The sequence below is a fragment of the Phyllostomus hastatus genome, unplaced genomic scaffold (genome assembly GCF_019186645.2).
Source record: "Phyllostomus hastatus isolate PE091 unplaced genomic scaffold, TTU_PhHast_1.1 phas_contig_150, whole genome shotgun sequence".
Classification (NCBI taxonomy): domain Eukaryota; kingdom Metazoa; phylum Chordata; class Mammalia; order Chiroptera; family Phyllostomidae; genus Phyllostomus; species Phyllostomus hastatus.
In genome coordinates, this window is record NW_025333611.1 from 4688398 (window position 1) to 4704996 (window position 16599).

The 16599-nt window shown below is 44.4% G+C and overlaps 1 protein-coding gene and 1 pseudogene across 4 annotated transcripts in view; both read right to left on the bottom strand.

Annotated features, from left to right (window-relative positions):
• CREBRF (CREB3 regulatory factor) overlaps positions 1–16360 on the bottom strand; it is a 44113-nt gene extending 27753 nt beyond the window's left edge. Inside the window, exons 1-2 of one of the 4 annotated variants that reach the window (XM_045819680.1) lie at positions 16238–16358; positions 3027–3239 (exon numbers count right to left, since the gene is read on the bottom strand). The gene's annotated coding sequence lies outside the window, so the exon portion shown is untranslated. Of the gene's footprint in view, positions 1–2538; positions 2561–3026; positions 3240–14719; positions 14737–16237 lie in introns of those variants that run through there. The other 3 variants (XM_045819663.1, XM_045819673.1, XM_045819698.1) reach the window with 3 other exon arrangements.
• LOC123813290 lies at positions 12073–12171 on the bottom strand (annotated as a pseudogene).
• Positions 16361–16599: the final 239 nt, after the last annotated feature.

Genomic DNA, 16599 nt, shown 5'->3' on the forward strand with positions numbered 1-16599 from the left:
TGAAAGCCTTCATCGTCAGAACTGATCAGCGGTACGCATTTCGTCATCTTTCCTAGATCAGTGGGCCTCGAAGTGTGATCCCAGGACCAGCACCATCAGTGTCAACCTGAAAATTCGTCAGGAGTACAAAAGCTTGGATCCCCCGCCCAGAACTACTGAAGCAGGAATTCTGGAAGTGGGGCCCAGATACATGTCTCAAGGAGCCATCTAGGTGATTCTGACCCTCCCTAAAAGCTGAGAGCCACTGCCTACTCCTTGCTCTTTCAGTCCAGATGCAGTATCATTTCTTAGATTGATGTAAGAGCCAATTTAAGCGGAGCTGCCTCTATCATTAGCACACTCTCTGGGCTAGAAGGTTAGAGTGGTACATTATTTCAAAGGTCTGTTGCTGAATAAATAAAACATAGGCAACAAGGGAGTCAGTCATTTCTCTACTTAATTAGATTAATAAATCGACTACCATTTGTATTTCCTGGCTCATTGCGGGGCCCTTCCCTCTGGCTGGTTGTCATTCTGAGCTCTTTCTTCTAGCCTAGGAGACACCACCAAGTGCCCACCCAGCCTGGGCCTAGAAACAGAATTAGTTAATGCACCTCAATCCAGGGCTACAGTCTAAGTGGACTGAACCCTGCCTGCTCTTTCCAAAGACCAGTTCTGACCCAGCTTCTGCTTATGTGGCTTCATGGTTGGCCCCACTGCTGATATGTAGTCTCCCAAACTCTTCCCCTGATTCCTGTGAGAAACAGGTCAGGTGCATTTTCTGGACCTATTATGCAGACGCCAAAAAGACATGAGATTCTAAGGGATGCATTCAACAAAGGGTACCAGTGCAACCCTCCTCTACAATGTGGGTCTGGGAGAAAAGTCTGATATTCTGTAAAACCTGAAACTTACCCTTCCTAGCAAGGGTCGATGACTCAAGAAGAGATTGAGTTGTATTCCACATATTTTTATTAGCATCTACTCAAGACACCATCTCCCAACAGCGTGGTTTATCAGGAAACACTAGATCAACAATGGGGCTAAATGCTGGTTGCAGCTTTCACTTGCAAACTATGCAACACTGAGTAGGTCTATCTTTCTAAGCCTCACTTTTCTCATTTCTCTGGCGACTGAACTTTCTATGCCATAATACTGCCATACAAACACAAGTATCTAAAATTCATTTAAACACTTGGCCTTGAAGCAAACGTCAGTCAGCAAAAGCAATGCAGTGAAGCAATGCAGTTAGCAAAAAGACCACTTGTTTTAGAAAAACAAGACTTGGATTCCAGTTTTGATCCCATAATCAAAACTAAGCAGACTCAGGAATTAGAGCTTAAATTTTTCTGCCTTAGCTCCCAGACTGAGGAATTAACAATTATTCTCTCTTAACTATGTAATAGGGATGTTATGAGAATTAAATGAGATATTAAATTAGGATACAGTAATAAAATAAATCTGAAAGGGGATTCTTATCAATAGGTATAATGTTGCCAATGCTTTTTTTGTTGTCCCACAGCTAGCCCAGCTCAGAAACTCAACCTCTGGGACCACTGTTGTAAGCAAGGCTGACTGTTTTAAAGATACCTATTCTTGAGTGAGAGTGTCCACTACGGAAAGGATTGAGCTCCTTCACCTGGGATAGTTCAAGGTCCTTAGTTGCCTCTCCTAGTCTCTCAAGGAGCAGCAAGCAGGAGTGAGGGAAGGGCCACCTCTTCACCAAGCAGTAGGACTTCTTTTCAGTGATCAACTCTTGTAATCTCTAAAACTAATGACCCAAGTTCACAACAAACAATCCTCACCCCCATGTTTGGCATCCATTACCCAGAAATGCTTGGTCCCATTCCAGACATATATTGAGAAACAACCATGAAGAATAAAATCCCCCACCCAAAAGTGGAAGGAAAAAAAGCACTTTTACAGCAGTTACCATTACAGAGACTCTCCCATCGCGATACACCGCTCCAGAACTATCACCTACACCAGGGAGCCACACGCTAAGGGGACGTGAGTGCCTGGGTGGCCAAGTAATGCTGAAGAGGACGGTGTAAAAGCTTGCTTTCCAGGATGCCTGCACACTTTTCTAGGCTCAAGAAAATCCCTATTTTACTCAAGCTTTAATATTCAAGTCCTTGAAAAGCAATAGTCTAATTTCCTGATGTGCGACCTGAAGAATATTTATCCCCAGGAATGTCAGAACGGGTACTCAACAGAAGGGTTGTGAGCTTTGGAAAACACATTCAACACGACTGTTACACCGCCGTTGTGCAGGACTTCCTGGAAACCTTCCGGTGCTAGGTGTGCCAGGTTCCAGTGCACATTATAAATCACCAATAGGTGAAGAGGACAGATGTCACGTCCCAAACTTATTTGATCATAAAATCCTCCACGCTACCCTCAAGCTGAACTCAAGACGAGCATTTCTTAAAAAAAAAAAAAAAAAAAAAAGCAGCTGAAAGACTAAATTATGTCACCTTACTTCCTTTTATTCACAGTTCCCAATACAGTTTTGTTTTTCAAGGGAAAAGACTATGGTCCATCAGAAATGGTATTTACCAACAGATTTTTCTCTACCAGGGCTCAACAGCAACTTCTCGGCACAGGAAAATATTCTAGTAACCGTGAACCAGCCCTGTGAAGCAATGAGATGGGGCAAATGTCTGATTTATGAGCAGTGATGGTGCCACTTAAAGACACCCCGAGTTTCGATCTCTTTCGTAACAGCCCTTCCCACCAAGTCCTACCCCAGGTTTTTTTGGTTCTCCCCGGAAAATACGCGAGGCTTACTATGCACCTCAGGCAAGGGGGATGGAATGTAAGGGAAGTAAGTCAAAGGACATCTTACAAAAGCTCCTCCTCCCTGGGACTGCTCAAACCACTGATCCAATCTTTAAAAGCCAAACCCTAGGGCTGACTGGTGTGCCCCAGGCAGCTCACGCATATCCAAGAGCTTCTCATTTATGCCCCTTCCGAATCTGAGGGTTTCAGCTGACCCCTGACGGTCCAGGCACAGAAACAAGGTTGACACCAGGAAAAACACACACCTCTCTGAAAATGAGAATGTCTTCTGGACAAGCAGCGTCAGTCCACGTGGCCGGCGTCCCTGCAGCTCCCCTTAGAGGGCACTGGCTCAGGCCACCGCCCCCTTGCAGTAACTGGAGGGAACTGGTTCCTCACAATGGTGAGCAGCACTTCTGAGTCATCCAACATTCATCAGAGCAGATGGTCAAAAATTTCTGACACACCCATTAGGATGGCTATTATCCAAAAAAAAAAAAAAAAGAAAAATAACAAGTGTTGGCGAAGATATGGAAAAATCAGAACCCATGTGCACGTTGCCAGTGGAAACGTGAACCGATGCAGCTGCGAAGCAGTTGAGCAGTTCCTCACCAAGTTACACAGAGAAGTTACCGTACGATCCAGCGATTCCACACCTGGAGATACACCCCAAGAATGGAAAGCAGGGACGAACACAGACACCCCCATGTCCACAGCAGCGCTCTTCGCTGCAGCCGAAAGGTGGAAACAGCCCTAGTGGCCATCAACAGATGGGCAGGTAAGCAAAATGCGGTCCCTACAGTCAACAAAACATTGTTCATCCATAAAAAGGAATGAAATGCTGATACATGCCACATCATGGATGAACAGTGAAAACATTGTGCTACATAAACTGAACCAGACGCAAAAGGACAAACATTGTATGACTTATGTGAGGTGTCGGGACAGGCAAACACAGAGAGATAGAAAGCAAAATAGACGTTACCAGAGGCTGGGAGAGTTAGTGTTTAATGGGTAGAGTTCCAGTTTACAATGATGAAAATATTCTGGAAATAGACAGTGGTGATAGTTACACAAGACTGTCAGTGTACTTAATGCCACTGAATTGCACATTTAAAAATGGCTTAAATAGAAAAATTTGTTTACCAAAATGAAAAATATTTTGAAAAAATTTTTGAGGTAAGAAGTGCCAACACATTTACATTGTTACACAATTCATACTCCACGGTTTATTTGGATCTTGACTAATTTTTGCTGGTTCGTGCTCATTTCCTTCAGGAAGGCAGAGTTCTTGGGGTCTCTGTTTCTTTCAGCTGTGCCGGATTCACAATTCTAAGAGAGGGTAACTGTCCTGACCCACAATTTAAGCAAATCATTTGGCTCTTAATCCCCTGATTAAAGCTCAGAGAAAGGGAAGAAAGTGGAGGGATGGGACGGTGGGAAGAAGAAAGGACTACTGACTTGGTAATTTAAAGGTTTCTACCCCATGGACTCCCTTGTTTGGCGAGAAAAACGGTTTATTCCACTGCCCAAGCTCTTTAACAGACCAGGACCCATCCACCACACATCCCAGCCATTCTGCTATACCTCGTATGTTCCATTCAGTAATTCTTTTGAAAACAGTTCAGCAGACGTTGAACCAAACAGTCCCCCCAGTGCTTACTAAATCAGGCTGCTACCTGCTTTACGGTGCAGCAGCCGTCAGAGATCCCCAAATCTCCACACCACTGAGGAAGCAGAGGCTGCCTAAGCCAGGAACACACTGGAAGAAAGGTGGGGCCAAGCTCTCCCTTTATTATGTAATAGAAATCCCGTGACCAGAGTGCAGGCGAAGAGCGCTTGCCTGCCCTTCAACAGCAGTTCTCCGAACTCCAAAATATAGAAAACAGCCAAGTAAACGTCGAGCTGGATGATGACAGTTTATGTCAGGAGTTATCAGCAAAAGACCCGCATTATTTATTTTCTACATCCTGCTGCTGCTGGTCTTTAAGGACAGAAAACAGGGGGAAGAGGAGAGTAAGGAGGGAGAAGACATATTTTCCCCCCTCAAATCAGGTGAGGAAAACAGCATTTTCCTAGCCAAGGAGTACTTATGACCTTATAAGCAGATGTGATTTCATCTGCCACTAGGCAGATGTGACCCGACGCCTAGTGAACTCTGTCCCTGGGTCAATCCAAGAGTCTCCTTTTATCCTCCCACTCCAGGAATTCAAAAACTACAGGGTTTAAATTAGTTTTACCACCAAAACTTAATTAAACAAAGTAATTCTACTGAGGACCCTAAGGAGCTAAGACACCATAGCTCAAAAATTATCTCTCTCTGGAATGCTGTCTTGGAGGAAGACATAAGACCTTTCAGAATTGTATTCAATTCCTTCCCAAAGGCTTCTCTCGACTTTAATCTTTGGACTACAGAGACAACATACGGAAGTTTGCTTAAAATGCTTTGGGAACCAATAAGAAAGGCCATAAAAAAACAGGTTTCTGGACCAATGTGAGTTGAATAGGAACAGCTACTTTTTATTTCTGTAACTATAAAACATTAGGGGCTTTCTGAAGCCTTGATACCTGTCAATTAAGTTGCTCAGAGAGTAAGAGTAAGAGTGTGGGACAGTTTTAGACAAAACCAAAGAACACATTTCTAACTCCAGCCATACTTGGTTACTACTGGCAACACAATATTCACAAATTTATATTTGTGTAGCTGTTAACAGATTACAAAGCACACAGCTATATCCTGTCATTTCATACAACAACTTGACAAAGTAGTTAGGGTAAGTATTAGCGTAACTACCATCCTCGACCCTCTGTCCAACCATTTTTACCTTAGGAAAAAAAGTTCAGCAAGGATAAGGGATTTGTCCAGGTCACTCAGGAAATGATGCCCCTGTGCAAACCCTCCATCTCAGAGACCACCTCTACTCCTACACTCTCAAAGATCACACCTAGAGGACAGGTAAATCTACATCTTTACCTTCAACACCCGAGTGCACAAACCCTGCCACCTGAGAGCAGGTATTTCTGTGCTCATTCACATCTCATAACTTAGACACAACATACCACCTCCCACACAACACTCCTGTTCTGTCTATAGTACCAGCACTCCCAGCCACGCAGGCGCCGGCACCTATCTCAGCCTTCATTTTCAGTTCCTCCTCCTCACTCTCCAGTCCTGAACAAAGATATACCGACAACTTCTCTTGTAGCAAGCACAGGTTTGAGTTGGCCCTTCCCACGTTCTCAACCCTTACTTGCCTCATCATTTTCTACTGATCAATCCAATATCTGACCTACAGATCTTCCCCCTCCCTGCAGTTATCATGTCCCATTATAAAATTATTCTCCCTAAACTCCCACATCACTTTAGCACTCCCAGACATCTCTGGGATAATGTTCATGATACTCAGACACAATGAAACTATCTTTCCAACTCCATCTTCCACTACTCTTTCTATAAATATAATGCTAATTAACATTCTCTTGATCTTAACATTTCCCCCAAATCCTTGAGGTACGTAAAATCCCACTTCACTCCACTAAGGAGCTCCAACAGTGAGACCCTGGCCTTTTATGGCCTGGCTTGTGTTTTTCCTCACCCTCCTCTCCAACCCTTTGTCTCCACCACCAGACTGTCAAACCTTTGATGACCATCATATTTCATGTCTATCTCGCCACAGTGCCAAAAGCAATGTCTTGCCCAGCACAGGCACCCAGACAAAAGCTGACCAACAATGGACGGGAAATCCTGAGACCACAGGTCCTTCTGGGTAAGGGGGCTCCATGTTCTTCATATACAAAGAGGGCATTACAAGTCAGTCAGCCATTCAATATATATTTATTGACCATCTCTTATGTGCTCTGAAGTATCTTGTAGTAGCTTGTTAATTGAGGCTTGAACCACTGTAGTATCATATAGTAAAAATATTTAAAATTGTACCCCTTTTGTTTAAATTTCCAGGAAGAGTGCTGTCTGAATTTCAGCCAGTTTTAAAGACCTGGGATGATTCTCATCCAGGGAGGAGAGGGCAGAGGAAGGAGGGGGTGAGAACTTCTTTAAACCGATGGATTGCACCTATTACACTGTTCCCTCCCTCTATCCCTCCCTCCCCCTTCCACTCTGTCTCGCTCTCTCTCTCTCTCACCCACACCCACACACACAATTTTTAATTAAAATAAAATATTTAATGTGGGTTGAGATTGGAGCTTTAGAGAATCATTTCATTTTATGGGCTGTTCTGCAGTAATCTACAAAATGTAAAAAAGGAACAGTACAATGGAAGTCAGCAGCACGAAAAGACAGTGGTGCAGATGAGAACTCATTGGAGCCATACAGCAAGGTTCCACGGAAATATCCATCACAGGAATCTCTGGACATACCCTAACCACCTCCATACTCCCCTGCTGTCAGCAAGGGTCTGGGCTCTTCCCTCAAGATGTACTGTCTCCTTCTCAAACATAGCATGAACACAGACTAGACACTACACTGAAATTCCCTTCAATTCCTCCCTACTCTGTGAAACAGGACAAAACCACATGCTAAGGCTACAGAACAGCTGGTACACAGGTTATGGGCACAGGGCTACAAAGAGATTGCTGATACTGTTCTTAAGTCATTTCTTTCAACACTGAGAAAGGCTGACTGCCTCTTTGACTCTAATACTCCTAAAAAGGCTTGCTTGATGAGAAACAAACTCTAGATTCAAGATAAAGGGTTCTGTTTTATAACTGAATATTTGGAACTTCATTCCTGATTCTCACTTGCCTCCATTTATTTGTAAATAAAAGAATTCCCCTTCTTTCTTTGCAGGGATATTGTGATTCATGATACTATGTTAAGTATCTAGCTCTGGCGCACACACACACACACACACAAAAACCCACTCAATAAATGACAGCCATTTTTATTCTCAGATTCCTTCCTTGGTAGATGATCCTGGGGTGCTGCTGCTACTGAAGATACAAACCCAAACTCAACTTAGGATCCTAGATTATCTAAATTCCTCACTTAATTATCACAAAAACCCAACTACCTGGAACAAGAGTGAATAAGGAACACAGAGGCAACATGGGTCATTTAACACCCTTGTCCCAGCTTTATGAGGGTGAATGTCAATTATGCTGGTTTAATCAGCACAAGATCTTTGGGTTCATGAAGTAATTCATAAAGCTGCAAACAAGTCTCTATACACAATAAAGAACTGGCAGATACATTACAAGGGGAAAGGACTTCTTCGGAGAGATACTTGTTCTTACTGTTCCAACAATGACATACAGTTTAACTTTTTTTATAGTGAGTTATAATGGCTTTGCCAGAGATTCTGGGCAACTCGAGGGAATGGACTTAAATAAAACTTATCTTTATATCCATAACATCTTAAATGGTTTCTAATAAACACTCACGGAGTTTAACCTATGCCATACTTGTCTCAACCGGGTTCTGAATAAGTCAGACAAAGGAAGGTGACTATCCCAACTGCTGGAAGAGGGTAACTTTGAACAGAATCAGCAGCTATCAGAGAAGTACAAAGTGTAACAAGAACTTGGTCCCACCCTCCCATCGGACACTCAGAATTCTTATATTTCTCCAATATAGGAAAAGAATATAATTCACTTGCAGTAATTCACTAGTTTTTAAATTGGGAGTTTGGACAGCCAGGAAATTATTATGCTGATTTACAAAATAATGATGACACAGTCCTAAAAAGTTCAAATTCACTCTACTAGGAATATGGACATTTTAAAACAAAAGACAGAAATTAGCTGAAGATTTAAAGCAAAACAACTCAAACTGTCCTGCAGCCTACACATGGGTTTTGTTCAAGCCGCACATTAGTGCTGCTAAAAAAATTAAATTTCAGCCCTGGCTGGTGTGGCTCAGAGGACTGAGTGCCAGCCTGTGGACCAAAGGGTTTCTGGTTCAATCCCCAGTCAAGGCACATGCCTGGGTCGTGGGCCAGACCCCCTGTTGTGTGTGTGTGAGAGGCAACCGCACATTGATGTTTCTCTCCCTCTGTTTCTCCCTCCTTCTCCTGTGTCTCAAAAGAAATAAAATCTTTTAAAAAGTTAAATTTTAACTGCCAGCACTTAAATTGGAAATTTCGCATAAAATTTTTAAATCCTATTATTGAATGCCACTGTCTTGGGGGTGGTTATTAAATCTGATCAACGATGGGCACACAGTCCCGACAAGATCACTGGAGCTGCATCACCTGCCCTGAAGTCGGAGTGGGCCCTCTAACTGGCCTGTGCTCTGCAGCTGCTCCCATCTCCACCCAGTACCACCAATCTGCAGACGGGGAATCAAAGCTGAGAACGTCTCAAAACCACAATATATTTGTGAATATATTACAGCTAACTGCAGGGCTCTCGCTCTTACCCGTTCCGCAACTTGCCCTCCAAACAAAAGGCAGCTAATGTTAAAGGACGTGTTTAAAAGACTACACATGCATGTTTACTGCAGCTTCGTTCACAGCAGCCTACAATCTGGAAACAACTCAAATATCCATCATGTTAAGTAAAAGCATCATGTTAAATAAAAGAAGTCAGAAGCAAAAGACAACACATTCTTGGATGCATTTATATGAAATTCCAGAAAAGACACAACTGTAGAGAAAGACGGTAAATCAGTACTTGTGGTCAGGGGTGAAGGGGCATGAAGGAGCTTTTCGTGCTGGTGGACATGTTCCCTATCACGACTGCAGAGGTGAATGGACGACTGCACAAATTTGCCAAAACTAAAAACTGAGCAAATTTTATGTAAATTAAACCTCAATAAAGCTGATTTTAAAAAGAGGTCTTTACAAAATACTATGAAACTACAAAAGAGAGTACTATATCTCTACCTAGGAAAGTTTCAGGAAAAGGTGAGATTTGAATTGGATCTCAGCATAGCACAATTTTAAGGTGCAAAAGAAGTAGAAAACTCATGAGATAAGTAGTCATACTCTGCACTGCAGCCTAGAAGAAGTGAATACAAAGGAAAATGTTTCATAAAAGGAAATTCAATGAGATGAATATTGAGTACTTGGATAGGTATCAAAGACAAGTTGATCTTACAAGATTTCCCAAGAGGGAATCAATTCAGACATACATTACTGTTCATATGAAAAATAAGCAGACAGTGTAAAATAATTTTTATTTTCTTTTGTTTTAAACAAAGCAAAAGAAGAAGTCAAAAAAGAAACAAACCCAAAGGATATAAAGGTAGGAGAACAGAGGCGAGGGGGTGAAATGAAGACAATAGACACACACAGTCAGAATCAAAGGGGCCTTGATACTGACAGATCAGAAGAGAGAAGGGAGGTGCGTTGGACCTTGATGAGGGACTAAAAGTAAAACTAAAAACTAGGGGAAAATAGAGACCAAGCAACCAAAAGCCAGAGCTACAGAAAAGAGAGACCAAAGACCTGACAGCAGGCCCTGGAGAATTCGAGGACAAGAGGAAACAAGCAAGTTCTTTTCTCCTAAATCTCACCAAGCAGTCTCTTCCACGCCTGCCTCAGCCGGAGCCTTCTCATACCCAACCCCGGCCCACACAGCTTGTGCACCGTTCACACTCCTTGTCTGGACTAGAATGCTTCCTTCACTGGTCTTCAAAACCCAGTTCGAATACTGCCTTTCCTGTGAAGCCTCTCCAACTTTCCTATGCATTGTTAGTAGTCCCTCTTCCTTATTTTCAGAACACGTTGTTCTAAATATTATCTTAATGTTGAACTGCAATGTCTGTCTCCTCTACTAGTCTACAGGCAACTCCAACAGAGGATTCAGTAATAAAAACAAAAGCCCTTACTAAAAAGCAGTTCAAAAATGTCAAGTGCCCTAACCAGTGTGGCTCAGTTGGTTGGGTGTCATCCTGCAGAGCAAAGAGTTGCTGGTTCATTCCTGGTCAGGACACACGCCTGGGTTGTGGGTTCGATCCCTAGTCAGGGCACATACAAGAGGCAACCAATAGATGTTTCTTTTTCATATCCATGTTTCCCTCTCTTTCTCCCTCCCTTCTCCCCTGTCTAAATATAAATACATTTTAAAAATGTGAAGTCCCTCCTCCTACCAACACAAATAGGATGCTAGAAGCCTTGCTGTTTGAAGGGATTCTACAATGAATCACTTGAACAACAGCACATCTGCCCTACCTTTTATTAAAAAATTGATTTTAGAGAGAGACAGTAAGGGCCAGAAAGAAAGAGGAACATTGATTTGTTGCTTTATGTGCCCTTACGGAGATGGAACCCACATCCTTGGTTCATCTGGACAATGTTCTAACCTTTAACCAAATGAGCTAACTGGCCAGGGCACTGCCCCACCTTTATTGAAGTTTGATTTCTGTAATGCTTTAAATTTCTCAGTGAATGGCAAACACATAATACAGAAGAAAGCAAATTGCATCAGGGATAGCATATAGCAGTCAAAGGAGGAACTCCCTCTATAAAATAAAAGGAGCTCCTTCAACTCTCGCAGATAGAAGATCTTGTACAACAGGAATCTGAAGAAAACTGGAGCAGGATAAAAAGCCAGCAAGCTCGTGAAGTTTTCATGGGAAACTTAAAGTTAACAATACCTGAAGGTAAGTGACAACATGACTTTGTAACAAAAGATGTAAAAGTGGTTTTGGTGTTAAAAGAACAGAATGATAACACGATCCGAGTTGCTGAGAATCAGCAGGGAGATGACTAGTTCAGAGCGCTGTTCAGGGAGGACAGTTCTGATACTGACGTTGGGGAAAAGGTCATGAACTGGTGAGAAGGCAAACCAGGCTTGGAGGTGGAATGGGACGGCGCTGCATTCACAAAGTACCACTGAAGTCGCCTGCACCCCTTGCTCCCCAAGTCCAGCCCTCACCACCGGGGTGAATCAGGGTTACTATTAAGAATGATTTTACAGTGCTTTCCCCACAAAAGGGTCCCTGGTACAGAGATGAACAATGATCTCAAACCACTAAGAAAGGAGATTCCACTCACATCTGCCAAACACCCAGAGATCTAGTATGCAGAGCTAAAGACAAACCCAAAGGACAAAGGACAAGGTTTATTGTACCTGGAAGAAGTATTCAACAAATTTAACTAACAGAATTGATCTGAAAAAAAGGTAACAAAAGCATTCAAGGGATTTTCAGACATCATCCAAATAGCTTCCACATAAACTTTCTTAAAAGAAAGGGCGAATTTTTAAATAAAGGCTTTTTAGTGAATATTTGAGCAGATGGTGATTAATTCCTCCCCTCCAAGCAAGAAAAGCCTAACGTCTCTACTAATAGACTGACTTCCATTACCTCCCAGATAAGCAGTTTTTCTTTTTGTTTTTATTCCTTTTTAAAAAAATATGGAATGCTTCACGAATTTGCGTGTCCTCCTTGCACAGGGGCTGTGCTCATCTCTCTGTATCGTTCCAATCTTAGTACGTTCCAATCTTAGTGCGTGCGCTGCCGAAGCGAGCACCAGATAAGCAGTTTTTAGCATCGTTTATTTAAACGGTTCAGGAGCACTAAAAATTGTCAGGCACAGTGTCAGGCACTGGGGGCACAGAAATAGGACGAGGACTCTGACCTTGAGCTGTTAAATGGGTAGAGAAATATTGTCGACAGGGGCAAGTGCTAAAGAGATTAGTACGGAGAGGCAAAATAAGCTAGGAGAAGCGAATCCAGATTTGAGAGGTGGTTCCAATCAGCCTGAAGTATGTGCAGCCCCCAGTATTAGCATATTCGAAGTATAAGAGCTTGAGGACACAATAACAAACTGCCCAGTATCTGTGAGATACAGAACATCATTAATCCCTACCATTACAAATTAAATAACTGTGTTATCCAGTCACCCAGACAAATAATAGGTTAACTAGAAATAAGGTTACAGACCACATGATGAAACAGTTTTAAAAGGTCAATATATTCTTCTTTCTAAACTCTCAAATTTGCACCTGAAATCCAGAAGCCCAATTCATATCAACAAAACTGACAAAAATATCACATTAAAGCAAAGTGGAAAGCTACACATGGAAAAAATTTGCCTGTGGATCTCTGCTTCAGTGGGCACTTAGCACCACTTGACATGTTCCAGAGAATGGGAGGGGCGGCAAGCTGTATCTTTTTGAGTCTTGTTTAAAAAAGTATTCTACCCTATTCGGCAAATCTACAAACATCTCAGGCACTGGCATAATCAATGTGGCTTTCAAATTAACTGTATGACATATATACAGATGAGCTAAGTGTGTTAACTAGTTACTTGACTAACATCTCTTAAAACAGCTACATATGGTTTTGTAAGGAATGATATGCTAAATGCACTTTTAAACCTCAGCTGGACTGTGCCCTTGCATACACTGAGGTTCTTAGGTATCATATCTTAAACCCAAAGTTTTTTCAATCAGAATGCACTTCTTAAACAGAATATTCAACATTTGTTTAAATGTTTTTTCAGGAACACATCTATTTGCAAATGAAATAAAAATATAGACCACAGTGTCATGTGCTCTAATTCTAAAAATCCTTCAAGGCAGGAGATATGTACATTATGCAAGTGCTCAAATACTAGCACAAGTGCATGTTTATACATTCTGCAATATCCGAACATCTAAGTTCTCAGAGCCCAGTGACTAACGTCTTGAAACAGAGGCTGACAAATTACAGCCTTCGACCCCAGGCTGTTCTTGTAAATAAAGTTTTATTGGAATATAGCCCCAAATACATGGTCTATGGCTGTTTTCATGCTACAGTATGCAGAGTTGAATCGTTGTGACAGAAACTATATGGCATACAATGATCCCTTTATTAGAATCATCAAAATAGATGATCTGACAAATGTATGCCTCGCCTAAAAGTTTATCTGCCCTGGAACGCGAACTACTCAATACAGTGAAAGAGAAATCTCCCCCAACGCATCCAAGTAGAAACCCACATGAAACAACTTCTGCTGACTCATTCAAAGTCACACAATTGTCAATCTTAATTAAAAACTAAACTTTAAAAGCAAATGGTGAATTTAGTTCTCTTAATCTTTTAAACACTGTGCCGTGTTAAAGTCAACATACAAGTTCAATGTATTTTTATTGTCACTTGTACTTAGTTAAGCACCACCAGGAGCCACACTAGTTATTCCTACACACCCTTACAACCACATCCAAGAACCCACACACCATGAACTAGGTAAACTAAGTAGGGCATAGTCTTCGTAAAAGTTTGTTTCACCTGCCATGACAGATAGAGACGGGGATGGCAAGTGAAGCATCCAAAATCTTTTCTGGATGTATCTAGTCTCTTCTATGCTTACTAGCCTAAAAAAATCCCGAAGTTGCTGTATGAGTTGTATAAAAAAATGATATCCAACTTAGTCCCGTTGGATATACTTGCCATTCTTACAATAAGAGAAAAAACAAGCTAATATTTTCATTTGCTGTTAGTTATACTTAACAACTGAAGTCTATCAAATGAGCGGATTATATTTTTACATATCATTCCTAACAGAACTGAGTCAAATTAATACAGAATCGATAAATCATTTATTTACCAATTACTATTTTTCTCCAGTCAACAAAATAGGAAATAATGCAAATCCCTAAATGCAGTCAACTCTTGAATAGCCCCTGCATGATGTAGCTAAGGCGTGTTACTACCACCCCTCAGTGCTTAACCAAAGATGCATCCACAACCTGGTACCCTTGACAATACCACTGTAGCCACAGGTTGTAAGTTTATGTTAACATAAAGCTAAATTAAGCATTTCGTAAGGCCAGCATGATGTCAATATAATCATGAAGCAAGTACAATTAGTGATTTTGTAATTTTGCACAGCATTTCCCCCTTCACCTCTGGTGTTTCTCCTGGCTATTCTGGATTAAAAGACAATGGGGGAAAATATTTAAAAGTACAATCAAGTGACAACCAGGTTACCACAGATGACAAGGTTTACACAGAAGTCTTAATTTCTGCTGTTTTAAAAGAATTAAGTCAGATCTTGATCCTATTTCTCACCTGAAGGGTATTCGCAAGACAAAATCCTAAAGAACCTTCAACTCTAAAGACTTTTCTCAAGGCTCAGTTTTCTCATGAAGTTCATTTACGGAAGCTACCAGTGTGGGAAGGAGTAAGCACGAGAGGGCCTGATCTTGAGCGGGTAGCCTGATGAAAACATGGAAACCCCGCGGAGCCCTTAACTTTCTTTGCTTTTCTAGTCCTCGTCTTCTCTGTGAAAAACCCAGAAAAGCAGAACTTCCTTCGCCCTGCCTGCCTCTACCCGAGGCCTGGTGCAGAAATTCAGACCGCTAGTTTACCCAAGTACCTTCTTAAGGTAGTCTTAAGGCTCAAGCCCGCTCAGAAACAGCGAAAGGTTTGCTTTCTTGGGTTCAAGAGGGACAATTACAGGGTTTGGCGGCCGGGTTTGCCAGGAAGCCTAGGGCCGAGAAAGAGGGAGAATCCAGAGACTGAGCTCCTTCTAGTCCCAGGAACCACCCCCAGGGCCGGCTGGACTACCCTCGGTACTTCCCTGCCTCCTCTGCTCGGGTGGGGAGAGCGGCGGGTCGGGGTCAGACTCCCCTGAGCTACTTCCTGGTCCGATCCGACTCCCCTTCGGACACCCGAAACGCCCCCAGCCCGACTCCCTCGCCCTTTGCCCTGTCTCCTCCCCTCTCAGTGACCCACCACCACCGGTCCCCTCCCATCCAACATGGCCGCAGCCCCCGTCCCACCCCAGACACAACCTAACAAATTGGGAAACCCATACACCGCCTCCCCCACGCCCATTGGCTGCGCTGCCCCCGCCCGCCTTCTCCATTGGGCTGCACGGCCTGCCACTCCACGCCGAGGGCTCCGCCCCCGGTCCTCTTCAAGCTGCTTTGAGAAAACATATAAACAAATCCCCGGAGGGAGGCCCCTCTTGCCTGTCGCTGGGGCGGGGACGGAAAGGGGGAGCGGCTACCCCCGAGGCACCCCTGCCTGTACCCCCCCAGCCCCAGCCAGCGCCTCCTCGACTCCTGCCAGCCCAGTTACAACCTCCTTGGCCCCGGCCCTTCCTCACACGCCCCTCTCTCTCTCTCCTCCTCCTCCCCCGCCGGCCTTGCCTCCCCTCCCTTCCCCGGCCCCTCCCACCCGCTCGCTTCTCTGACAGGCCGGTTGCCGGCAGCCACGGCCCCAGGCTCCGAGGCAGCGGCGAAGGGCCGGGCGGCCCGGCAGGGCAGACGCCCGGCACTGCCCACCCCTGACCTAGCCTGCTTCCCGCCCGTGGGCCCCTTCTACCGCCGCCCCGCGCTTTTACATAACCGTCCGGGGCCAGGGGTGGGGGAGGGGAGGCCGGAGCCCCCGTGACCGGCAGGCGGCAGCCCGCGGCCCGCGTGCCCCCAGACTCTGCCCTGGTCCCGGCCCCGGCCCGCGCCCGCCCGGCCCAGAGCTCCGGCGCTGCCGCCTCCTAGGCCAGCGGCCCTCCTCCGCCCCCCAGCCGGCTTGTCCTCCAGCCCAGGCCCCTGCGGGCTCCGGGCAGCAGGCAGCGGCGCTCACCTGTGCTTGTGGGGCGGCTCAGGGACTGGGTCCGGTTCTGCTGCAGGGGCCGCGGCCCCTCTCCATGCTGCCTCGGGTTTGTTTTGTTTATGTCCTTTCTGACGGGTTCCCGGAAATCGCGTGACTCGCCCCCCTCACGTGGGCCGCGGCGAGGAGGTGGAGGGAGGCGGGGGCCCGCCGGCTTCGGGCCAATCACAAGGCGTTCTGCAGCCCCGCCAATCAGGAGCTTGTCCTGGCAGGGCACCCCTGTCACGTGATGCCGGAGGGGCGGGTTGCCGGGAAAAACCCGGAAGAGGGGGCGGACCGGGGGCTCAGCGCTTGCCAAGGCAGCGTGGGCGAGGGTCATCTAAGATATCCAGCCA